General features: G+C 46.0%; 2 non-coding genes across 2 annotated transcripts; both read left to right on the top strand.

The window, feature by feature from the left end:
* Positions 1 to 389: 389 nt before the first annotated feature.
* trnae-cuc lies at positions 390 to 461 on the top strand. The gene has a single exon. It is a non-coding gene; the product is annotated as a tRNA-Glu (tRNA).
* A 3014-nt stretch (positions 462 to 3475) lies between these two features.
* On the top strand, positions 3476 to 3547 carry trnae-cuc. The gene has a single exon. It is a non-coding gene; the product is annotated as a tRNA-Glu (tRNA).
* The last annotated feature ends 1292 nt before the right edge of the window (positions 3548 to 4839 follow it).

Below are 4839 nucleotides of genomic sequence, written 5' to 3'. Positions count from 1 at the left end.
GGAACCGATTTGCACTGTAGTACCCTTCCTGGTGGTCTAGTGGTTAGGATTCAGGCGCTCTCACCGCTGCGGCCTGGGTTCGATTCCGGTCAGGGAACTATTCTTTGCTACATCTTTACTTGTACAACCTGTCACAGTGAATACAGAAGGTTATCGCACATATGTACCAGCTCACACTTGAGAACCGATTTGCACTGTATCGTACCCTTCCTGGTGGTCTAGTGGTTAGGATTCGGTGCTCTCACCGCTCGCGGCCCGGGTTTGATTCCCGGTCAGGGAACTACTCTATTGCTACATGTTTACTTGTACAACCTGTCACAATGAATATAGAAGGTTATCGCACATATGTACCAGCTCACACTTGGAACCGATTTGCACTGTCGTACCCTTCCCTGGTGGTCTAGTGGTTAGGATTCGGCGCTCTCACCGCCGCGGCCCGGGTTCGATTCCCGGTCAGGGAACTACTCTATTGCTACATGTTTACTTGTACAACCTGTCACAATGAATATAGAAGGTTATCGCACATATGTACCAGCTCACACTTGGAACCGATTTGCACTGTAGTACCCTTCCCTGGTGGTCTAGTGGTTAGGATTCGGGCGCTCTCACCTTGTGACGGGTTTGAACCCGGTCAGGGAACTTCTCTTTGCCTACATGTTTACTTGTGCAACCTGTCACAATGAATATAGAAGGTTATCGCACATATGTACCAGCTCACACTGGGAACCGATTTGCACTACAGAAACCTTCCTGGTGGTCTAGTGGTTAGGATTGATTGCAAAAACTGAGTTATTGCAAAAATTAGGATCTTTGTCCCCAAACTGTAGTATGGCTTTTTTTTATGGCGGTTTTTGGAGCAGTGTTTCTTCCTTGCTGAGCGGCCTCTCGTATGTCGATATGACCCGCTTTCTTGCCTGTGGATATAGACCATTTTGTACCTGTTTCCTCCAGCATCTTCACAAGGTCCTTTGCTGTTGTTCTGGGATGGATTTGCACTTTTCGACCCAAAGTTTTAATGACTCCAGCCTAAGTGGATGGAAACTTACGACTTCAACTATATGTACCATTTCAAACTGGGAAACGAATTGCACTGTAGTATCCTTCCCTGGTGGTCTAGTGGTTAGGATTCGATTCCCGGTCAGTGAACTGCTCTTTTGCTACATGTTTACGTGTGCAACCTGTCACAATGAATATAGAAGGTTATCGCACATATGTACCAGCTCACACTGGGAACCAATTTGAAATGTTGTACCCTTCCCTGGTGGTCTAGTGCTTAGGATTCGGCGCTCTCACAGCCGCTGCCCGGGTTCGATTCCCGTTCAGGGAACTAATCTTTTGCTACATGTTTACTTGTGCAACCTGTCACAATGAATATAGAAGGTTATCGCACATATGTACCAGCTCACACTGGGAACCGATTTGCACTGTAGTACCCTTCCCTGGTGGTCTACTGGTTAGGATTCGGCGCTCTCACCGCCGCAGCCCGGGTTCGATTCCTGTTCAGGGAACTACGCTTTTGCTACATGTTTACTTGTGCAACCTGTCACAATGAATATAGAAGGTTATCGCACATATGTACCAGCTCACACTGGGAACTGATTTGCACTGCAGTGTCCTTCCCAGGTGTTCTAGTGGTGCACCAGACCCTCCTGCAGCAAAGCACCCCCACAACATGATGGTGTTCTTCGGCATGAAAGCCTCCCCCTTTTCCCTCCAAACATAACAATGGTCATTATGGCCAAACAGTTCGATTTTTGTTTCATCAGACCAGAGGACATTTCTCCAAAAACTAGGATCTTTGTCCCCAAACTGTAGTATGGCTTTTTTATGGCGGTTTTGGAGCAGTAGCTTCTTCCTTGCTGAGCGGCCTCTCGGGGTATGTCGATATAGGACTCGTTTGCCTGTGGATATAGACCATTTTGTACCTGTTTCCTCCAGCATCTTCACAAGGTCCTTTGCTGTTGTTCTGGGATGGATTTGCACTTTTCGACCCAAAGTACGTTCATCTCTAGGAGAGAGAACGCGTCTCCTTCCTGAGCGGTATGACGCCTGCGTGGTCCCATGGTGTTTATACTTGCGTACTATTGTTTCTACAGATGAGCGAGGTACCTTCAGGCGTTTGGAAATTGCTCCCAAGGAGGAACCAGACTTGTGGAGGTCTACATTTTTTCTGAGGTCTTGGCTGATTTCCTTTGCTTTTCCCATGGAGTCAAGCAAAGAGGCACTGAGTTTGAAGGTAGGCCTTGAAATACATCTGCAGGTACACCCTCCAATTGACTCAAAGGATGTCAATTAGCCTATCAGAAGCTTCTAAAGCCATGACATCATTTTAGGAATTTTACAAACTGTTTAAAGGCACAGCCAACTTAGTGTATGTAAACTTCTGGCCCACTGAATTTGTGATACAGTGAATTATAAGGAATAATCCCTCTGTAAACAATTGTTGGAACATTATAAATAAATAACGTTTGAAAGATATCCAACCAATCAAGCAAAACCACGTTTGTTAGTACTGAAATGGGAGATAAAGGACAAACAGGTTTTAATGACTCCAGCCTAAGTGGATGAAACTTACGACTTCAACTATATGTACCATTTCAAACTGGGAAACGAATTACACTGTAGCACCTTCCCTGGTGTTCTAGTGGTTAGGATTTCGGCTCTCTGTAGCGTCCGGGTTTGATTCCTGGTCAGGGAACTACTCTTTTTGCTACATGTTTACTTGAACAACCTGTCACAATGAATATAGAAGGTTATGTCGCACATATGTAACAGCACACACTTGGAACCGATTTGCACTGTAATACCCTTCCCTGGTGGTCTAGTGGTTAGGATTGATTGCTCTCACCGCTAACGGCCGGGTTCGGCACAGCCAACTCATTGTATGTAAACTTCTGGCCCACTGAATTTGTGATACAGTGAATTATAAATGAAATAATCCCAATGTAAACAATTGTTGGAAAAATGACTTGTGTCATGCACAATGTAGATGTCTAACCATCTGCCAAAACAACGATCGTTTGTTAGCAAGAAATGTGGGGAGGGGTTGACAAACAGGTTTTAATGACTCCAGCCTAAGTGGATGGAAACACGACTTCAACTATATGTACCAGCTCACACTTGGAACCGATTTGCACTGTAGTACCCTTCCCTGGTGGTCTAGTGGTTAGATTCGGCTCTCACCGCTGCGTCTGGGTTCGACTCTGATTTCCACTGTAGTACCCTTCCCTGTTGGTTTGCACTGTAGTACCCAGTGTCGATTCTCCCGAGCCCGGGGTTCGACTCCTGATTTCCACTGTAGTACCCTTCCCTGGTGGTTCGACTCCCAGTTCGACTCTTTGCACTGTAGTACCCTTCCCTAGTGGTCTACTACTCTTTTGCTACATGTTTACTTGTACAACCTGTCACAATGAATATAGGTTATCGCACATATGTACCAGCTCACACTTGGAACAGATTTGCACTGTAGTACCCTTCCCTGGTGGTCTAGTGGTTAGGATTCGGCGCTCTCACCGCCGTGGCCCGGGTTCGATTCCCGGTCAGGGAAATAGTTTATGCTCATTTTTTACTTGTGCAACCTGTCACTATGAATTTAGTAGGTTGTCGCACATATGTACCACTTCAAATTGCAAACCGATTTGCCCTGCAGTGTCCTTCCCAGGTGTTCTAGTGGTGCACCAGACCCTCCTGCAGCAAAGCACCCCCACAACATTATGGTGTTCTTCGGCTTGAAATCCTCCCCCTTTTCCCTCCAAACATAACAATGGTCATTATGGCCAAACAGTTCGATTTTTGTTTCATCAGACCAGAGGACATTTCTCCAAAAACTAGGATCTTTGTCCCCAAACTGTAGTATGGGCTTTTTATGGCGGTTTTGGAGCAGTAGCTTTTCCTTGGGTTAGAGCGGCTCTCGGGGTATGTCGATATAGACTTTGCTTGCCTGTGGATATAGACCATTTGTACTCCTGGTTCCACAACACTCTCAAGGTCCCGTTATTGCTGTTCTGGGATGGATTTGGCACTTTTCGACCCAAAGTTTTAATGACTCCAGCCTAAGTGGATGGAAATCTTACGACTTCAACTATATGTACCATTTCAAACTGGGAAACGAATTGCACTGTAGTATCCTTCCCTGGTGGTCTGAGTGGTTGGGATTCGATTCCCGGTCAGTGAACTGCTCTTTTGCTACATGTTTACGTGTGCAACCTGTCACAATGAATATAGAAGGTTATCGCACATATGTACCAGCTCACACTGAGAACCAATTTGAAATGTTGGCACCTTCCCTGGTGGTCTAGTGCTTAGGATTCGGCACTCTCACAGCCGCTGCCCGGGTTCGATTCCCGTTCAGGGAACTAATCTTTTGCTACATGTTTACTTGTGCAACCTGTCACAATGAATATAGAAGGTTATCGCACATATGAACCAGCTCACACTGGGAACCGATTTGCACTGTAGTACCCTTCCCTGGTGGTCTACTGGTTAGGATTCGGTGCTCTCACCACCGCAGCCCGGGTTCGATTCCCGGTCAGGGAACTACGCTTTTGCTACATGTTTACTTGTACAACCTGTCACAATAATAATCCCTCTGTAAACAATTGTTGGAAAAATGACTTGTGTCATGCACAAAGTAGATGTCCTAACCGACTGCCAAAACTATCTTTTGTTAGCAAGAAATGTGGGGAGGGGTTGACAAACAGGTTTTAATGACTCCAGCCTAAGTGGATGGAAACTTACGACTTCAACTATATGTACCATTTCAAACTGGGAAACGAATTGCACTGTAATACCCTTCCCTGGTGGTCTAGTGGTTAGGATTCGGGCGCTCTCACCGCTGCG

This window comes from Oncorhynchus gorbuscha, unplaced genomic scaffold (assembly GCF_021184085.1).
Source record: "Oncorhynchus gorbuscha isolate QuinsamMale2020 ecotype Even-year unplaced genomic scaffold, OgorEven_v1.0 Un_scaffold_17369, whole genome shotgun sequence".
In the NCBI taxonomy this organism is placed as follows: Eukaryota; Metazoa; Chordata; class Actinopteri; order Salmoniformes; family Salmonidae; genus Oncorhynchus; species Oncorhynchus gorbuscha.
The sequence above is the reverse complement of the archived record's forward strand: the minus strand, read 5'-3'. Positions and strand labels throughout refer to the sequence as shown.